The 17,946-nt window shown below is 47.4% G+C and overlaps 1 protein-coding gene across 9 annotated transcripts in view; it reads left to right on the top strand.

Annotated features, from left to right (window-relative positions):
* Nucleotides 1-6,021: 6,021 nt before the first annotated feature.
* LUZP1 (leucine zipper protein 1) overlaps nucleotides 6,022-17,946 on the top strand; it is a 107,483-nt gene continuing 95,558 nt past the window's right edge. For 4 of the 9 annotated variants that reach the window (XM_086716004.1, XM_086715996.1, XM_086715998.1 and 1 more), the window contains exon 1: nucleotides 14,200-14,319. The gene's annotated coding sequence lies outside the window, so the exon portion shown is untranslated. Of the gene's footprint in view, nucleotides 6,043-6,110; nucleotides 6,422-14,199; nucleotides 14,320-17,946 lie in introns of those variants that run through there. The other 5 variants (XM_086716008.1, XM_086716006.1, XM_086715997.1 and 2 more) reach the window with 3 other exon arrangements.

Raw genomic sequence — 17,946 nt, 5'->3', positions numbered from 1 at the left:
CCCACACTATCGTCCTCAGCCACACTCTGCCGGTTGCTTGACTCCTCACCACTTCTACCAAGTATCCTCGAGCCTCTCTGCTCACACGTCCAGTGACAGGGAGCTCACTATCTTTCTATTTTACTAACCATAGTTACACTCACCGAGCACTAACCAGGCGCTAGGCCTTGCACTGGGCAATTTATTTAAACTTTGTTTGTTTGTTTGTTTGTTTGTTTGTTTAGAGAGGGAGGGAGGGACAGTGAGAGAAGGAGAGAAAGAGACAATCTCAAGCAGGCTCCACGCTGAACAGCGCCACCCGAGGGCTCAAACTCATGAACTGGGAGATCAGGACCTGAGCCAAAATCAAAAGTCAAACACTTAACCAACTGAGCCACCCAAACACCCCTGCACTAGGCGTTTAAAAAACGTTTTATATCGTTCTGTTGTCATTGGTCCTGCATGCTCCGTATAATACCCATTTTATACATTTTCACATGATGAAGGAACTTGCCAAAGGTTACAAACTAGTTAGGGACACCATTCAAATGTGGTTCTGTTCTTTAGCTAGCTCAGACTAAAAGCTTCTCTTAGTTTCGGGGGTAGAAACATCTGTCCCTTGAAGTTAGTAGCCCCTAATTCCTAACTCTCCCAGTCCTCTTCCCCAGATTCCCTCTTCAGATATTTGAGTGCAGATGCTTATACCCCTTGAGTCTTTTTTTTTTTTTTTTATAACAGAGTCAATATTCTGGCTCCTTCCATTGTTCCCCATAAAATGTGGCTTTATGGTCCCCCCTCAGCCATTATTTTGTTCCTTCTTCTATGGATACGTCACACTTTCTCCACGTCCCATTCACAATTCTAATCTCAGATGGAGCACAGGACTCCAAACATGGGCAGAAGGACTATCACCTCCCTCACTGACCATACAGTTCTTCTATTAATGCAGCCCTAAACCCAATAAAACATCTTCCATGTATAAAGCACTTGGGTAGAGGGGCGCCTGGGTGGCTCAGTCGGTCAAGCGTCTGACTTCAGCTCAGGTCATGATCTTGTGGTTCGTGGGTTCGAGCCCCACGTCGGGCTCTGTGCTGACAGCTCAGAGCCTGGAGCCTGCTCCAAATTCTGTGTCTCCCTCTGTCTCTGTTCCTCCCCTACTTGCACTCTGTCTCTCTACCTCTCTGTCTCAAAAATAAATAAAGATTAAAAAAATAAATTAAAGCGCTTGGGTAGAGAGTGAACAAGTCAGCAACTTTTCAGCCCTTCCTGAATATACATCTGCCCACTGAGCTAAGGAAGGAGGCAGAGTCACAGGTCACTTGGTGAACTTTAGACATAGATCCTAGAATATCAGAGCTAGTAAGGCCCAATCTCCTGCCCTTTTTTTTTTTTTATAGATGAGGAAGCTGAGCCCAGAGAAGGGCAGTAACAGATCCAAGATTCCACAGTGAGACAAAATATATTTCTGCCTTTCTCAGAACCTCAGGTACAGGTAAGCCCTGGGGAGAGGGATGTAGAGTTGGGTGAAAACGCCACCCTTTGGAATATTGCTGTTAAGTGGACCCACACTAGGTCTCTTTCCTCAGATTTTTGGTCAGAAATCCTGGTCTATTCCAGATATGACCACCAGGTGGCGAAGGGGCACTAGAGAGGCGCGGAAATCAAAGGTGGATGGGTACCTTCCTCATTCAGAGCGGATTTTCCTTTGCTAATGGGAATGGTGAGGTGGGAAGCCTATGCCCACTCTGGGAGGGGACTCCAGCAACTGTATATATTATAAACATACACAGAGTGAATTCTGCCTCAAGCAAAGAAATGTCAAAGAACAACTGCCACCCAAGGCAACCAAGATGGGCTTTCCAAATGCAATTGTAATCATCTGTTTCTGAGTCAGCCTTTCCTGCATGTAGCTCAGAGCTCCAGGAGGAGCTAAGTTCTAGTTGACCACTTGGCCACTGTATCCCCATCACTGAGACCCCTGGGCACCCAGGAGACACCCAGTAAATTTTTTGATGAATGAATGAGAACGAATACAATGCAAGTTCTAAGTTGTTAAAAGCTTGGACATAGGTACCACATAGACTTGCAGGAAATCTAGCTCCCCTGTGCTGCTTTATCATGACACCTCCCTGACACCCAACCTCTGACACATAGAGTGGGTGCAAGATAAGGCCGTTGTTTCCCAGGGATCTACACAGAGTCGGAGTTGCTGATAGTCTCTCCCTGACGGGTCCCTTTCCCGGGTGGATGGTGGGCCACTCCCTCCCCAGCAGGGAAGTCTCCGTCCAATGGCAGGAAGTCATTGCTGCCACCTGGAGAAGATGAGGTTTATGTCATCTGACAGCCTCGCAGCTCACCTTAAGCCTGGCAGCTCATCCACACATTTGTTCATCTCGTATCACAAGGAAACTATGTGTGAAGTCTCTGAGGCTGGTAACCATGAGTGTTTGGGGCCAAGGATGCCTGAGAGGAAGGAGAAGTTTGGAGGTACGTAGGCTGGGCCTTGGGAGCTAAACCAAGCTATTGACTTTGAACTTTAAACTGGGAACAACGGCAACTACTGAAGATTATTCATCAGGGGAATGACTTGGTTAGATAAATGTTAAGAGCAATCACTCTGGCTGTGTGCGAAAGGAGGAATGGAGGTGGGGGAGCCTGGAGGCAGAGAGACCAACCAGGAGGCTGAGAAAGAAGAGCTGCAGGCTGAACTCAGGTGATGGCAATGATGGCTGATTTTCCATCCACTCAGAGCTTCTGATCAACTTGAAGCGCCCCAATGAAACTTGTCAGTCTTGCCCATGAGCTAGTTCACGCAGGGTCAGGGGCTACCCTGGGGCCAGGCAGGAGGCATAGGTGGTCCCAGCAGCAGCTGTTTCCTAGATCCTTGATGAAAACGGCCTGGGAAGAGAGAGTTTGGCTAACGAGAGAAACAAGATCCTGGGTCAGGCTGGATGGGAGAGGCAGTGTGGTCTAACGGTTAAAGATACATAACAGTGTCAGATATATCTTTTATGTCCCAGCTCTGCCACTTCTTAGTTGTGTGACCATAGACAGGTCATTTTGCTGCTTTTGATCCTTGGTTTCTTTATCCACAAGTGTGCGATTATGAATAGACTTCATCCCATGAAGCTGTTGTGGGGGCCGGACAAGGCAATGTGTGTAAAGCTCAGCACAGTGCTCTCCACCTATAACGTGGAAGCCCAAGGGGGAGCTTCAGGTCCTCAATCCCCCTCAAACACAGAGTCTGTTGCTATGACATGGTGGTCATTCCGGCTCTGTGGCACCTTTCCAGGCCAGGGTGGCTCCAAAAATGGACCAGCCTGGGCTGCACACCACACGGCCTTGAGCCAAGGGAATTCCAGCCAGAAGCAGAGGAGTGATGGAAATGATGTTTTGGTCAGCCCAGGACCACATTCTGAGGGAAATGTACCATTTCTGTACTATTTTTTGAAGCATTAAAAATTATTCTCCTTAGGGGTCCCTGGGTGGCTCAGTAGGTTAAGCGTCCACCTCTTGATTTCGGCTCAGGTCATGAGTTCACAGTTTGTGTGATCGAGTCCCACATCCGGCTCCGTGCTGATAGCATGGAGCCTGCTTGGGATTCTCTCCCTCTCTCTCTCTGCCCTTACCCCATTCTCTCTCTCAAAATAAAAAAATAAAACTTAAAAAAAAAGTTATTCGCCTTACTCCAGGGGTCTCAGGCAAGAGTTCTTATTTTATTTTCTCAGATTCTTCCTTATTTTGTGGGTGCTTATGCACTGCAGTCTTGCTATTATGGGAAGTGTTTTGCAGAATTCTTTCATATAATCTTTGTGGCAACTTTCTTAGGTAGATCCTGATTGCTATTGTCTCCACTGTATGAATAAAGAAACCGGCTTAAAGAGGTTAATAGATGTATCTGGGTCTGTTTAACACCAACCCTTTGCTCCTCACTATGACACTTCCCTTCCTACGGACAGCAGAAAGAGACCTAGGGTTGCCGCTTACCCCCAAGCAGCCTGTCCCCAGAATTCTCCGGTGAGTGGGATGCCAAAGCTTGTCTCATCCAAAAGCCAATAAGAGAAACAACCATGTGACCCACAGTCCAACAGTTGTCATAAAACCCTGATTGAGGCACAGTCCATTGCATTGGGCGGGGGTAGGGAAGGTGTCCCTTGTATAATATATTCCTCTGAGAGTTTAGTGCGGAGAAAAATTTGTCTCTCCCAAATTATGAAACTAATTCTTCCCATCAGGTAGAGTAATAGCTAATTCCTATATAGAATTTGCCATATGACAGGCCCGTTAGAAGAACTGTATATACTTGAACTCATTTAATCCTCCCCATGACCCAAAGAGAGGGGTTTTATTATTGTATCATTCCCATTTTTCAGATGAAGAAACAGAAGAAGCACAGGGAAATCCAATAACTAAGGTCACATGACTAGTACGTAGTGGAATTAGACTTCACAACAACGGTCTGGCCTCAGGTTTTGTGTGTGCTTGACCACATGTTTGCTACTTCCCATATAATTTGTAGCTCATGTAATTTCCCTCTTTGCTTTGACTGCCAGGCAACTCAGAGCTGTGGTTTTTGCTCTGTCACAGTGCTATCTTTAGGACACTTAACCTAGTATTTCTGCTATAATTAGTCAATTTTTCATCTTTCTTCCTCCCCACTGGCCTTTCGTCCAGGCTTTCATTATTCGTTGATTCTTGCTGTTTAATTATCCATCAGATAGGCTTCAGACTGCAATGGAAACTACCTCAAAACTCTTTTGGGAATAGGCAGGACGTAATGCATCAGTTACATGAACAGAGACAGTTGGTGCTAGATGGTTCTCTTTTGAGCGTCTTCTGGTGTTGGCATCCAACATCTGGCAGATGACAGTGAAAAGGTCGAGCTTTGAGAAAGCACACATACCTCTTCATTTGGATTTGCCCTAGACATGGCACACATTGTCTCTGCCCACATCCCATTGGTGAAAACCAGTCACGTGCTTAAATACAAGCGGGTGCTGGAAAATGTAGTCTGGGCTCTTGACTTTGAAACAACTCTACCCATGGAAGGCAAACATCTCTGGTGAACAGCTGACACTGTCCCAGTTCACAAGGAATTTAACATTTCTGAATCATCAATTCTTACCAAATGGCTAAGAATACCGTGCAATATATATTGTGGCCATGAGGAAGGAAATGGTCTTCCTTTGTTTATAGGGAACCCTGAGCAAAATGCAGTATTTGCATTTTGGACCAAACATAATTAATTGTCCAACAGGAGAATGGGCTGGAATGGAGAGAGAGAGAGTTCATCATGATAGAAGTATTCAAGCAGCGGCTGAACTTTCACTTGGCTGAAGGTTCTAGAAGGAGACAAGCTAGATGCCTCCTACTAGTCCTTCTAATTTTGAGCTTCTGTGCTGGGCTCTATAGTAATCTCAGAATACCTATTTTGTGCCAAGCTCCAGGAGGGGTTTTCGGGGCCCAAAAACAAATGAGACAAAGTTCTGGCCCTCAGGTTACTAGGCTCTAATGTGTTGATGCAGGATATCTGGGAAGCAGGATAGCAGAATGGTCTGAGCCCCGAAAACAGGAGACTGGAGTCTACTTTTTAACTCTTGCTTTTAGCTGTGTGACACTGGAGAAGCCACTTGGCTTCTGGTTCTCAGTTTTCTCATTTGTAAAATAGGGACACTGTTATCTTCATAGATTCTGAGGGCTCAATGGCACAATTATATCTAGAACATTCGTAGCACAGTGGTATGCAGTAAGCACTTTATTTTATGCCTAGCAGTACTTTAACGATGACCTTGCGTAGGTCATTCCAATTGTTAAGCCTCAGCTTTCTCATCCGTAGGACGGAGTTCATTGAACGTACACTACAGGGCTGGAGTTTTGCTGTGTTGTGGGGTCTGCGGTCTGCCATGTCGTCGTCTCTCCGGTGCTTCCTGGGGTAAGTGGGTCACATCACACCCAGTTCCTAAGGACTGAAAGATTGTGGATGGCAGTCAGCACCTTCCGGCAGAGAGGAGGAACCTGAGCTAGCAAGGACGCGATTTCCTGGCCGCGTTCCCCGGGAAAGAGGTTTGTGCTGGGTCCCATCCCCCGGCGGTCCTGCTCAGGAAACGTGCAGAGAAAGCCAGGAACCAGGCCTGCCAGGCCCCGGGCCCCTCTGCGCCTTCCCTCCTCCCCGGCCCTCGACTGCAGGAAGCCGGCTGGCGGGCACGCCCTGCCCGGTGGGTGGGAAAGGCCGCGAGCGCGCCCCGCACTGCCGGCTTCCCAGGCTCGCGGCCGCGCGGAGCTGTCACTGCGGCAAGCGCGCCGCCTCCCCCGCCGTCCGCACTCCCGGTGCAGCGAGCCCGCAGATTCCGATTCCTCGACACCGCCGCCCGGCCCGGCTCGGAGCCCACGCCGCCGGGGCTGGGCTGGGGAGGAGAGGTCGCTGAGGCCTGAGGGTTTGTAGGTGAGTGGTCCAAGGTCATGGCTAGCAAACGACAAGACCGGCTTTGACCCGCGACCTGCTGGGACTCTGAAGTGGGTGCCGTCAGTCTGTGGTCCTGGGCCAGGCTCTTGAGGGGTTCAGGTTCTAATGGAAGCTCAGGAACGGGAGATCTGAATCCGGGGACTCCCGGAGGTCTGTGAACCTATTGCTTTTGTGTGTAACATGCTGTGTATTGCATTTTTGCTCAGAGTTTTAAAGGTGTCAGTGACCCAAAAAGGGTTAAGACCCATAGCTTTCTAAGGCTCCCCGGTTCCTCCTCAGGGACTCCAGCTTTATGAGGACTGGAGGTTCCTCTACAGCCTATAGCATCTTAAGAATATCTCTGCAGTGTCCTGCAGCTACCCTGGAGAGACTTGGGTTTTCTACAGGATCCCAGGATTTTTCTTCTGGATCTTGAAAATATTTCCATAGAGTTTCTGGGGTCAGTCTAGGGATTTGAGGTCCCTATGGAACCCTGGTGGTGTCTCTTTGGGAGGTTCTGAGATTCTCACTGTAAAGTCCTATGGTCCTCCATGGTGTGAGTTCTAAATCTGGGCCTCAGGATGCCTATGAACCTTTTGAAATTGTAGGCAAGGTATTGTGGGTCTGTAGTATGCATGTAATTCCTGGGAGAGGTTTCATAGATGTCAAAGGAATGTCTGATCCCCAAACCTGGGAAAACCATTGCTTTAGAGCATCCAGTGTTAAACGGGGAAGAATACGATGAAGGAGATAAAAGGCAGTGTTCTCCAGGAGGCACAGCATGGACTTTGGAGTCAGGCATTTCTAGGTTAAAATCCCAGCTTTTGTGCTTAGCAGCTGTGTGATCTTGAGCTAATTTCTTAGCCTTTCTGAGCTTCAAGGCCACCTCCTCTAGGAAGCCTTCCCTCTGTCCTGGATTCAGTTAGATTCCCACCCCACATTTCCCAAACCTGATGCTCTGTGGTGCTTAATGCAATTGTTTTTAAGTAACTAATTGTGTTTAATGTTATTTTGTCTCTCTACCCCATCCCCCCTTCCCTCCAGGAAGACAGGGCCCTTTGCTCTCTTATAGTATGTGCGGTGCCTGGCACATGTTAGGCTCTCAGACATTTGTTATGAAATAAATAAAAGAGGGAGGGAATCTGGAGGGCTACATGCCAGATGCTGCAGCGGGGGCAGAAAGGGATCAGAAAGGACTATCATTTCTGTCCTGAAGGAGGTCCCAGGCTAGTGGGGTAATGATAGAGTTCCTGGAAGTAGGATTGTCCTAAATGTGCTAATGGGGGATAAACACTAATAGGAATAAACACCAAGGGGGAGAAACACTAATGAGGAAAGCACCAAGAGATCTAAGGATGAGTGAGACTTAGTCTCTCCAGAGTTGATGGAAACACTTACTTCCCTCTGCATTATGTATTATAACTTACAAAGTACTTAACTGATAAAATATCTGGGTAAAGCCTCATCCCACAGAGATGGGGACACCGCTGCTGAGAAGAGTTCAGTGACTTGCCCAAGGCCATCCATGAAATAATGGCTGCTCAAGGACATAAGTCATTAGCTTTGGAATTCAGCCCACATTCTTTAGGAAATGGGCTTTGATGTTGTGAAGGTCTTGATTTAGATCCCACTAGATGTGAGAATTTGGGCGAGTTACCTTACCTCCTCTGAGCCTTGTTTTCCTAATCTACAAGGTAGGAATAATGACCTCTATAACCTGTATCAGATAATTCCTGTGAAGTGCCCAGTATGATGCTTGGTCTATAGTAAAGGATCCATTAAGTGTTTGTGGAATGGATGAATGAAATGCAGATATTGGTGGGTGGCCTGCAATGTGAAGGGACTGAAAATCATGCCATGTGGGGGAGAGTAGGAGAAATTGAGGGCAAGTTTATCCCTTCCCACTCTCACTTTCTATGATTCTTAAGAGACTTAGCACTGGCCTCAACCACAATGTTGTAATTTATTGTTTGCTACCAACAAAAGTGAACCAACACCAGCTTGGTTAGCTTTCTTTTTATACCTATCTTTACTGCATTTTTTCTGGTGACCAAATAATGTATGCTCCTCATAAAAAAAATTGAAATTGCAGAAAGATATGAGGAAAGATGAAAGTGCAAGTTTAGGCACCATAGACACAAAATGCCAGCAAATTGTTATTCTTTGTGAGGGGCACAGGACAGGCAGCAAAAAATTCTTCCTACTTTAAAGTCTTTTCTCCTGGCCCTGCTGTGGTTTCTGGAGGTTTTGTTAGGAGGCTTGCCTTTGGTTGTGGGACTGAAAGTTCATGTGCAGCTAAGGGCTGGAGAGTGGGGAGAAGGTGAGAATTGTCTGGGCAGGGGCCTTCCCTGGAATGAGATGGAACTTATGGAGTTTTGTTTTTTAATTAATTAATTAACTAATTAAATTTTTATTTTGGGGGGGGTAGAGAGAGGGGGACAGAGGATCTGAAGCTGTGCTGACAGCAGTGAGCCTATGTGGGGCTTGAATTCACAAGCTGTGAGATCTTGACTTGAGCGAAGCTGGCCGCTCAACTGACTGAGCCATCCAGGTGCCCATGTGGAACTTTCTATGGCAGTGTGCACAGTTAGTTCAGATGCCCACTGCCAATGGCCTTGTAGTTGTGTTTTCTTTTCTTTTCTTTTTTAAAGTATATTTAAACAATTTTTTATTTTAAGTAGGCTCCACACCCATTGTGGGGCTTGAACTCACAACTTGGAGATCAAGGGTCACATGCTGTACTGGTTGAGCCAGCCAGTCACCCCTGTAGCTGTGTTTTCATCCCCTTTCCTCTCTCTCAGAATATAGTAGAGTTTTGAAAGTTCCTGCTACACACACACCCCCTCCCACACTCACACATAGAAAAAGCAAATCATAAAGAAGGAAAAAAGGTGAAAGCCTCCTATTTCATTCTCTGTATTCTCCACTTTTTAGGCATGTACTGAGCATATAAGTTATAACCCACTATGCCTATAATTCTGCACCTTAGTCTTATCCCTTTTCTTTTTTTATTTTTTTTATTTTTTTTATTTATTTTTTTTTTTTTAAATTTTTTTTTTTTTCAACGTTTATTTATTTTTGGGACAGAGAGAGACAGAGCATGAACGGGGGAGGGGCAGAGAGAGAGGGAGACACAGAATGTGAAACAGGCTCCAGGCTCTGAGCCATCAGCCCAGAGCCTGATGCGGGGCTCGAACTCACGGACCGCGAGATCGTGACCTGGCTGAAGTCGGACGCTTAACCGACTGCGCCACCCAGGCGCCCCCCTTTTCTTTTTTTAAAGTTTGTTTATTTAAGCAATCTCTACTCCCGATGTGGGGCTTGAACTCAAGAGTTGCGTGCTCCTCCAACTGAACCACCCAGGGGCCTCTACTCTTACCCTTTTCATTTAACAATAGCCCCTCAACCCCTTTTTTGCCTATATGTGAAAATCTCTCATCTGGTATTTTCTCCCTAGATATCTTTGTCACAAGCATGTTTGCTGCAGACATTTTTTGCTGCCGAGCTAATTGGCCATAAGGCAGTTTTTGCCATAAAAGATAAAATCATGAAAAATGAAAGAGGGACCTTCCCTAAAAAGGATAGAGTGAAACATGAAAAATGAAAAACAGGGCTCCTGGGTGCTCAGTCGGTTGAGCGTCTGACTTCAGCTCAGGTTATGATCTCAGGGTTCGTGAGCTTGAGTCCTGCATCAGGCTCTATGCTGACCGCTCAGAGCCTGGAGCCTGCTTTGGATTCTGCGTCCCTCTCTCTCGCTCTGCCCCTCCCCTGCTCATGCTCTATCTCTCTCTTTCTCTTTCTCTCTCTCTCTCTCTCTCTCTCTCTCTCAAGAATAAACATTTAGGGGCGCCTGGGTGGCGCAGTCGGTTAAGCGTCCGACTTCAGCCAGGTCACGATCTCGTGGTCCGGGAGTTCGAGCCCCGTGTCGGGCTCTGGGCTGATGGCTCAGAGCCTGGAGCCTGTTTCCGATTCTGTGTCTCCCTCTCTCTCTGCCCCTCCCCCGTTCATGCTCTGTCTCTCTCTGTCGCAAAAATAAATAAATGTTGAAAAAAAAAATTAAAAAAAAAAAAAAAAGAATAAACATTTAAAAAATTTTTGAAAATGAAAAATGAAAAACAAAATTAAAAAGCTTTTATTGTGAAATACAAAATATTTGAATACATTTAAAATGTATGTGGACTCATGGCAATACTGTAATACTGCACAAAAACTGCTTTTATTTTGTGGATTGTACCTAAGCACTTGTGTTCAAAGTTTTTCATTTGTAGTGTCATACTTTTTGTTTGTTTGTTTGTTTGTTTGTTAATTCCTCTCCTTATTTGGCATCAGACTTTTTTTAAAAAGATTTTATTTTATTTATTTATTATTTTTTTAAGTGTTTATTTTTGAGAGAGAGAGAGAGAGAGAAAAAATATGAGTGGGGGAGGGGCAGAGAGCGAGGGAGACACAGAATCTGAAGCAGGCTCCAGGCTCTGAGCTATCAGCACAGGGCCCGATGCAGGGCTCGAAACCACAGACCGTGAGATCATGACCTGAGCCGAAGTTGGACGCTTAACCAACTGAGCCACCTAGGTGCTCCAAGATTTATTTTTAAGTAGTCACTACATGCAAGGTGGGGCTCAGACTCACATCGCCAAGATCAAGAGTCACATGCTCTATCTACTGAGCCAGCCAGGTGCCCTACCTGAGCGACTTTTTCTTTTTTCACTAAAATATCTTCATTTATTAAGAGAGGTGTCAGTCTCTAAATAATAGGATGCATATTTGTAACTGAGCTTTCTATTGCGTTGTGAAAGTCTTCTATGCTGTTGTCTGGTTTTGGAATATTGTCACATGTCCATTGATTAATGCTCCAAAGTTCTCTGGGAATTATGGGTTCAAAACTGTGTGCCACAGGGGCGTCTGGGTGGCTCAGTCGGTTAAGCGTCCGACTTCAGCTCAGGTCACGATCTCGCGGTCCGTGAGTTCGAGCCCCGCATCGGGCTCTGGGCTGATGGCTCAGAGCCTGGAGCCTGCTTCCGATTCTGTGTCTCCCTCTCTCTCTGCCCCTCCCCCGTTCATGCTCTGTCTCTCTCTGTCTCAAAAATAAATAAACATTAAAAAAAAATAAAAAAAAAAAAACTGTGTGCCACAGCACAGACCGTTATGATGGCTAGGATTTATATAATATAAAAATAGAGGAGTACCGAGTCAATGGAGAAATGAAACCAAACTGTCTACCAGTTTGATGAAACCAAACTATCAAATCAAACTGTCAACCAATTTATTTTGCTTTTTTATGGTAAAATTGTCTTAAGTCCAATGGGTTGTATGGTGAAAATGTTTGCAGTGAAAATGTTTGCAGCGAAATTGCTTGCAGCATAGATACTTAGTTGAAAATACCTAGAACCAAAAATCTACCCCATTCCTTTTACAGACTGAGATTCTTGAGGTCAGGACTATCCATTAGCCCTACTTCTGACCCAGAGGGCAACACAGGATAGGCCTTTCTGGGAGGACATGTTGAAATATTAACAGTAGCCACCATATAGTGGCATGCATGAGGTGCTACCACCTAAGAACTAAGCTCTTGCACATGTTATTGCATTTAATTCTCACAGCCACTGTATGAGATAGGTGCTATTATTATTTCCATTTTTCAGATGAGAGGCTGAGGGACTTGAAAGTCCAAGGTCACACAACTGGTAAGTGGTGGAGCTAAGATTTGAATCCTGATCTTTTCTGTGCCAAAACTTTTGCTGTGAATGAACTAATAAGTGATTGATAGACTCATGGGTCTTGGGGAGAAAGTTCTGTCTTCAGAACATCCCCTGTATGTCCTGGGTTCTCTCTGCCAATGGTTTGCAGTGCTTGGAATCAGCATCCCCACATAGGAGGGACTCAGTAAAAGCCCTTTCTTTGCCTGCAGCAATCCTGTGGCCATGCTTACTTTTCGTGGAAGTGGCATTTTTGAATCTCCTCTTCTAAAAATAAGCTGCAATTTGTTAGGGGCCCTTGAGAACCAGCCCAGCATTTCAGGACAGCCATTTTTGCCTGTCTGCAGCTCAGGAAATTAATCAGAATCCCAAAGCCCTTTCCCTTTTCCCACAGGCCAGCACTCTGGAAACGCCCAGCGCCTTGCTGCAGCTCTTGTCCAGGACTGCAGAGATGCCAAGGGCAGTTGAACACAGATCTATCTTTTTGTAAGGGAACCGAGAGCAGAAAGGCATAAGGGAGAAACGGGTCAGCTCTGCCGCAAATAACTTGCAGAGAGAACTCAACTTGAAGCTGTCCCCTACTTGGAGGGGTGCTGACTGATCCTTGGGGGCATCAGATGTGACTCCACAGATTCCCCCTGGGGTCTAGAAACTGGAGTGTGGGCTCTTGTTCCAATGGCAATGCTCTGTAGGGCCACTTTTAGTGAGCCTCTTCCTCTCTTGGGACCTCAGATGTCTAACCACTGTGAAATGATTATCCCTAGGGGTGCTCTGTGGTGTTTGGAGCTGGAAATAATTTTGATAATAATGAAAATAAGAATGACAACTACATCCTTTCTGGAACATTGTGCCTGGTGCTTTCCACACAGTGTTTTATGTAATTTCAGAACAAACAAGGACTATATTAATATCCCCATTTTACACAGGAGAAGAATGAGGCTCAAAGAGAGCCCGAACGTGGGTATATAATCCCAGGGTTTTCTGGCCCCAACAAACATGTGTGGTTGCTGACCTAAAGGAAGTGAGGGAGTGCTAAGGAACACACAGGAGGTCAATTGGATACAAATTAAAATGTGTTCATGCCCACATGAGAGTTAAACACAATACACAGGTATTCGGGTATTCAGGCAGGGAGAGTTGGCTTCTGGATGGGGGAAGCTAGGAGGAGCTCTAAGTGGAGATGAGACAGCAAGGGAAGAGCATGAGCAATGGGACAGATGTGGGAAAGCAGTGGGTGTGCGAGTGGAAGTTTGGATAAACTTTACAGTGTGTGTATGTCTGTGTGTGTGTATAAGGTAGGAAGAGACCAGACCAGGCCAGGGCTTTGGCCTTTATTCCGTAGGCAATAAGGAGCTTACACAAGAGATGTCTCAAGAGACCAGCTATGCTGCTGCAGTCAGAGAGGAAGCAGCCTTCAGTGCATCTGTGTTCTGGCTTGTGAATTCAGCCCTGTGCCAGCACGTGGGAGGGCATCTGTGGGGGAGAGTGTGCCTGTGTCTGTGTCCTGTACCACATTGGCTGTGGGTTTTGGGCTCCCTTCAAAGGTCCCCCTCCCTATTTCTCTGGGCCCCCAGGTACCTTGCACATAGCAGCTCCACAGGAAATGTGTCACAGAATTATTGGAGGGACTTTTGAGATCATCTGGTTATCACTCCTTCCCATCTTAAGGTAAAAGTGAGGAACACAGATGGACAAAGTCTTGTCTAGGGTCACACAATGAATTAATAGCAGAGCTGGGGACTGGAACCCATGTCTCCAAGCTGAGTGCCTTTTCCACATTTGCTGAGTAATAGAAATAGTATTTGTTGAGTGATTACTCCATACCAGGCCCTGGGTTAACCACCTTTACATAGATTATCTCATTTAATCCTCACAACTCCCTGGGGAGTGCCCCTCTTGAAAGCAGGACGCCTTGTCTTCCATTTCGATTTCCCATCGCATCTAGCACAGGCCCTGGGCACCTAGCTAGGCACGCAATGAAAACTTGGCAAAGTCCAAGTCCTGGGAAGGGGGAAAGAACGAAGGGGGCGGGACTAGCCGGAAGCCCCGCCCACAACCTCAGGCCCCCGCCCACAAGGTGCTGACGCCACCACATGGCCCCGCCCCTCATTGTCAGTCCCGGGGAGCCGGAGGAGGCGCCGGACGCCGGGAGCTGAGCGCCGGACCCCTCGGCGGGCGGGAGCGCGGGCCGGAGTCCCTGAGGTGAAGGGTGTGCGGGGAGGCGGCGGGCGCGCGGGGCGGGAGGCTGAGGCGGGCGGGTGGGGGCGGCGGAGGGCGGCCGGAGGGGGCGGCCTGCCCCGGCGAGGGGTCGGGGCACCCAGGGGCGACTGGGCAGAATCGGCGGGCGCACCCCCGGGAGGGCTGTGGGGGTGTGGAGTTGAGGTGGGGGGCAGTTTGAGCGGAATTTTGGAGAAAGGACTCGGAAGGGGGTCATCTTTTGGGGCGAGACCTTGAGAATTTTTTTGGAGTTGGAAATTTTCCTTTTGGAGGGGGAGGGAAGGTTCTGAGAGACTTCTGGTGGGAGCGAGAATCTGAGGAGAAATGTTTGGGGCAGAGAGCCGAGGGGACATTTTCGGGCGGCGGAGGAGAGTTTCGGGCCGAGTTTGGGCTTTTGGGGGGGAGGGCGCGCGGGACGCGGTGGGGGCGGGGAGCGGCGGGCCGGGCGGGGGGTCGAGACCGCCGGGGAGGGGGCTGCGCGGGGCCCGCGGGCACCCGGGGAGGAAGGAAGTGATCTTACAGGAAGAGCCCGGGAGCTCCCGAGGAGGAGGAGGAGGAGAACGAAGAGGAGGAGGAGGAGGAGGAGGAGGAGGAGGGCGGTTTGGGAGCGCTCGGGCCGGGCTGCGGGACCGGGCTGCGGGGGGCGCGGGCGGGCTGGGGAGGGGTCCCGCCGCCGCCGCCGCCGCAGCTGTCGGCCCGCCGCTCCAGCCCCGCGTCCCGGCCGATGCTGGCCTCGCAGCCAGACCGCTGGGCCGGGAAGGAATTCAAGGCATTCGCTTTGTTTAAGTTGCCAGTAGACAGTCCTTAGGACTAATTAATGGTGGAATCTGCAGGGGGACGCGGGCGAGCCGGGCCGGGGCCGCCCCCCGCCCGCCGCCGCGGTGAACTTTCCGCAGCGCGCGCGGCCCGCCTCCCTGCGCACCCCCGCCCCTGCCCGGGCCGGGAAGGAGCCATGGCTTCCCGAAGCGCAGGAATGAAGTGCGGTTTCTGGGGCCCGTGGCCTCTGGCTGCGGAGGCTGCCTGCGGGGAACCCGGCGTCCCGGAGCGGCAGGGCTGGGGATTCGGAGCCCGTGTTGGAGCTCTCAGAGGTGCCTGCGGTTTCTCTTAATAACCTTGGAGGAGGCTCTGTGAGCCGAGAAAGACCATCTTGCTTTGGAGCATCTGTTTCTTCGCGTCAGCCCCTTTCCTAACACTGCAGAGCTTGTTGTGGCTTGTTTCGGAAATGCCGAGACCAGTGCTCACACTTGAGGGTGGGAGAAGGGAAGAGAATAGGCAACCGCCCCCCCCCCCCCAAAAAAAAAAAACCAAACACACACACAAACTCAAAAAACCCTGCAGTGCAATCTCCGGAAAACCGGAGACGGCTTGCAGATTCGCCGTCACACCTTCACTGACTTGAATGACCTTGGGGAAAGAATTGCGCTTCTGAGCTCCTGGTGCCTTATCTGTTGGTTGAGGAGAAAACACTCTCTGGACCTCCCTGCCTTTTGGGGATATTTTGAGAGGTGGGGTTTGTTCAGGGCATTTTACAGACTGCTGCAGTTCCGGCCCAAGGCGCTGGGCTGGTGTCCGAGTTGGGGGAATTCAGATCGCCTAGTAATTTTATTAGCTCAGATTAGGGAGGGAGACGTTTGGGTGTTTAGGAGGATATTTCTTTTCGGAGTATGTTCCAGATTATTTTCTGTCACTTTGTGTGCAGCTTCGGTGGCATTCGTGTGGCTAGATTAAATAACTCCCATAGAAAATGCTTTTGTCAGAAATAATTATTTTGCTCAGGATTCCCCTTGGGGCAGATTAAGGTTTTGCTTGATTTACTCAGAAGAATTTTCCAAGTTTCTAAAATTAAATCACTTTTCTAAACATAGTAACTAAGGTTTGAAAAACTGGAAGTAGTGGGTCGGGGAAGGAGTTGATTAGAGTATGAACAAGGCAGCAGATGCGGGTTCTCTGTTGTGTGATTACTAACGGGGATTGTGGATTACCTTGATTCACAGGTATTTTCTTACTCTTAAGTAACTTAAGAGCAAGAAAGGGAACTAATGATATTGTTGAGTTGCTTACTCTGTGCCCAGGAATTGTGCTAGGTGGCATATCTCTCATATAGTCTTCGCAACAATGCTGCGAGGTGCTAGTTGGCATCCCTGGTTCACAGATGGGCAAACTGAGGGTCAGAAGGTAAAGTGACTTTCCTAAGTTTACAAATACAGCTGGTAAGAAGCAGAGCTGGAATGCAAACCCAAGTCTGTTTCTGAGTTCCACGGTTCTCTCCGTCATGCATAGTGCATTAGTTTCTAGGCCTTTGACTGAGCCACTGGGTCACCTTGGACTGTAGACTCAAGTCCGTTAAGTCTGTTCCCCAATAGTGTTCCCTTCTTTTCTTCCAGCAATGTTGTCAGTATGCTTTTGAGATGTTTTTGTTTTTTGGTAGAAAGACAAACATATAAGGCTGTGCTAGTTGTGTGTTCTCCATATAGTAGGTACTTAATCTTTTTTTTTTTTTTTTAAACGAAGGAAGCATTTGTATTGAAATACAGAGTGCCAGTGTGATCCTAGATATGGTTTATGTAATGGAAGATGATGCGTAGCTAATGGTCCTTCCACTGTAGAGGCGTGACTGTTAGGGTAACATTCATGGTCTGAAACTGAACCATTTTTCTTTCATGTAACATGACTTTTTGGGATAGTGTCAGCTTGTGAGTAAAGCATATTACTTAACAGGTAGGACCCAGATAGTCAAGCTGAAAGATGTGGTCTAAACTTTGATGCACATAATAGATGCTCAGTAAATATTTGCTGAAGATGTACATGCATTCATTTTTTAAGAATCAGCTTTATTGGGGCACCTGGGTGGTTTAGTTGGTTGAGCGTCTGACTCTTGATTTAGGCTCAGGTCATGATCCCAGGTCTGTGGGATTGAGCCCCACTCCAGGCTCTTCTCTGAGTCTGGATCCTGCTTAAGATTCTCTTTCTCCTTCTGTCCCTCTCCCCTGCTCGTGCTCTCATTCTCTAAAATAAAAAAGAAAAATCAGCTTTGTCAAGGTCTAACTTACATAACAATGAAATTCATCAGTTTTAAGTGTACAGTTTGATGAGCTTTGACAAATGTATCCAATTGTGTAATCACTGTGACTGCCATCATTGTTTAAACTGTGTGTTGTTTTTAAGATATTGGTTAGCAGAGTGATCCTTGGGAATGCTGTGAAGTTTCTGTGTTCTGATTCAAACTGATGAGATCAGAGTGAGTACTAGAGAGTCAGTGTGCCAACTTTGTAGGAAACAGGGACATCGTAGTTATTTATTGGTGAGGTGTATGAGAAGAGAAAGACTGGTAGAGATAGGAACCCTGGTTATATCAGGGGAAAGAAATTCATGAGGAATCAGGCTTCATTTTAGGACAATGGGATATATGTTGTGGGGGGAAAATTACCCAAAGATTGATTAAGGAGTAGAACTTTTATTTTTGTTTTCTTTTTGAAATGCTACCACCTGAAATATAAAACTTAACATCTTTGGCTCTACTTAAGAAGTGCTTGACACATTATAGTTCAAGTAATTCTTAAGGGTGGGGATGCTATAAAATAATTGAAGGCCTTGCCCTTCCACCTATGACAG

This window comes from Puma concolor, chromosome C1 (assembly GCF_028749965.1).
Source record: "Puma concolor isolate L17-30 chromosome C1, mPumCon1.1.hap2, whole genome shotgun sequence".
NCBI lineage: Eukaryota > Metazoa > Chordata > Mammalia > Carnivora > Felidae > Puma > Puma concolor.
The sequence above is the reverse complement of the archived record's forward strand: the minus strand, read 5'-3'. Positions and strand labels throughout refer to the sequence as shown.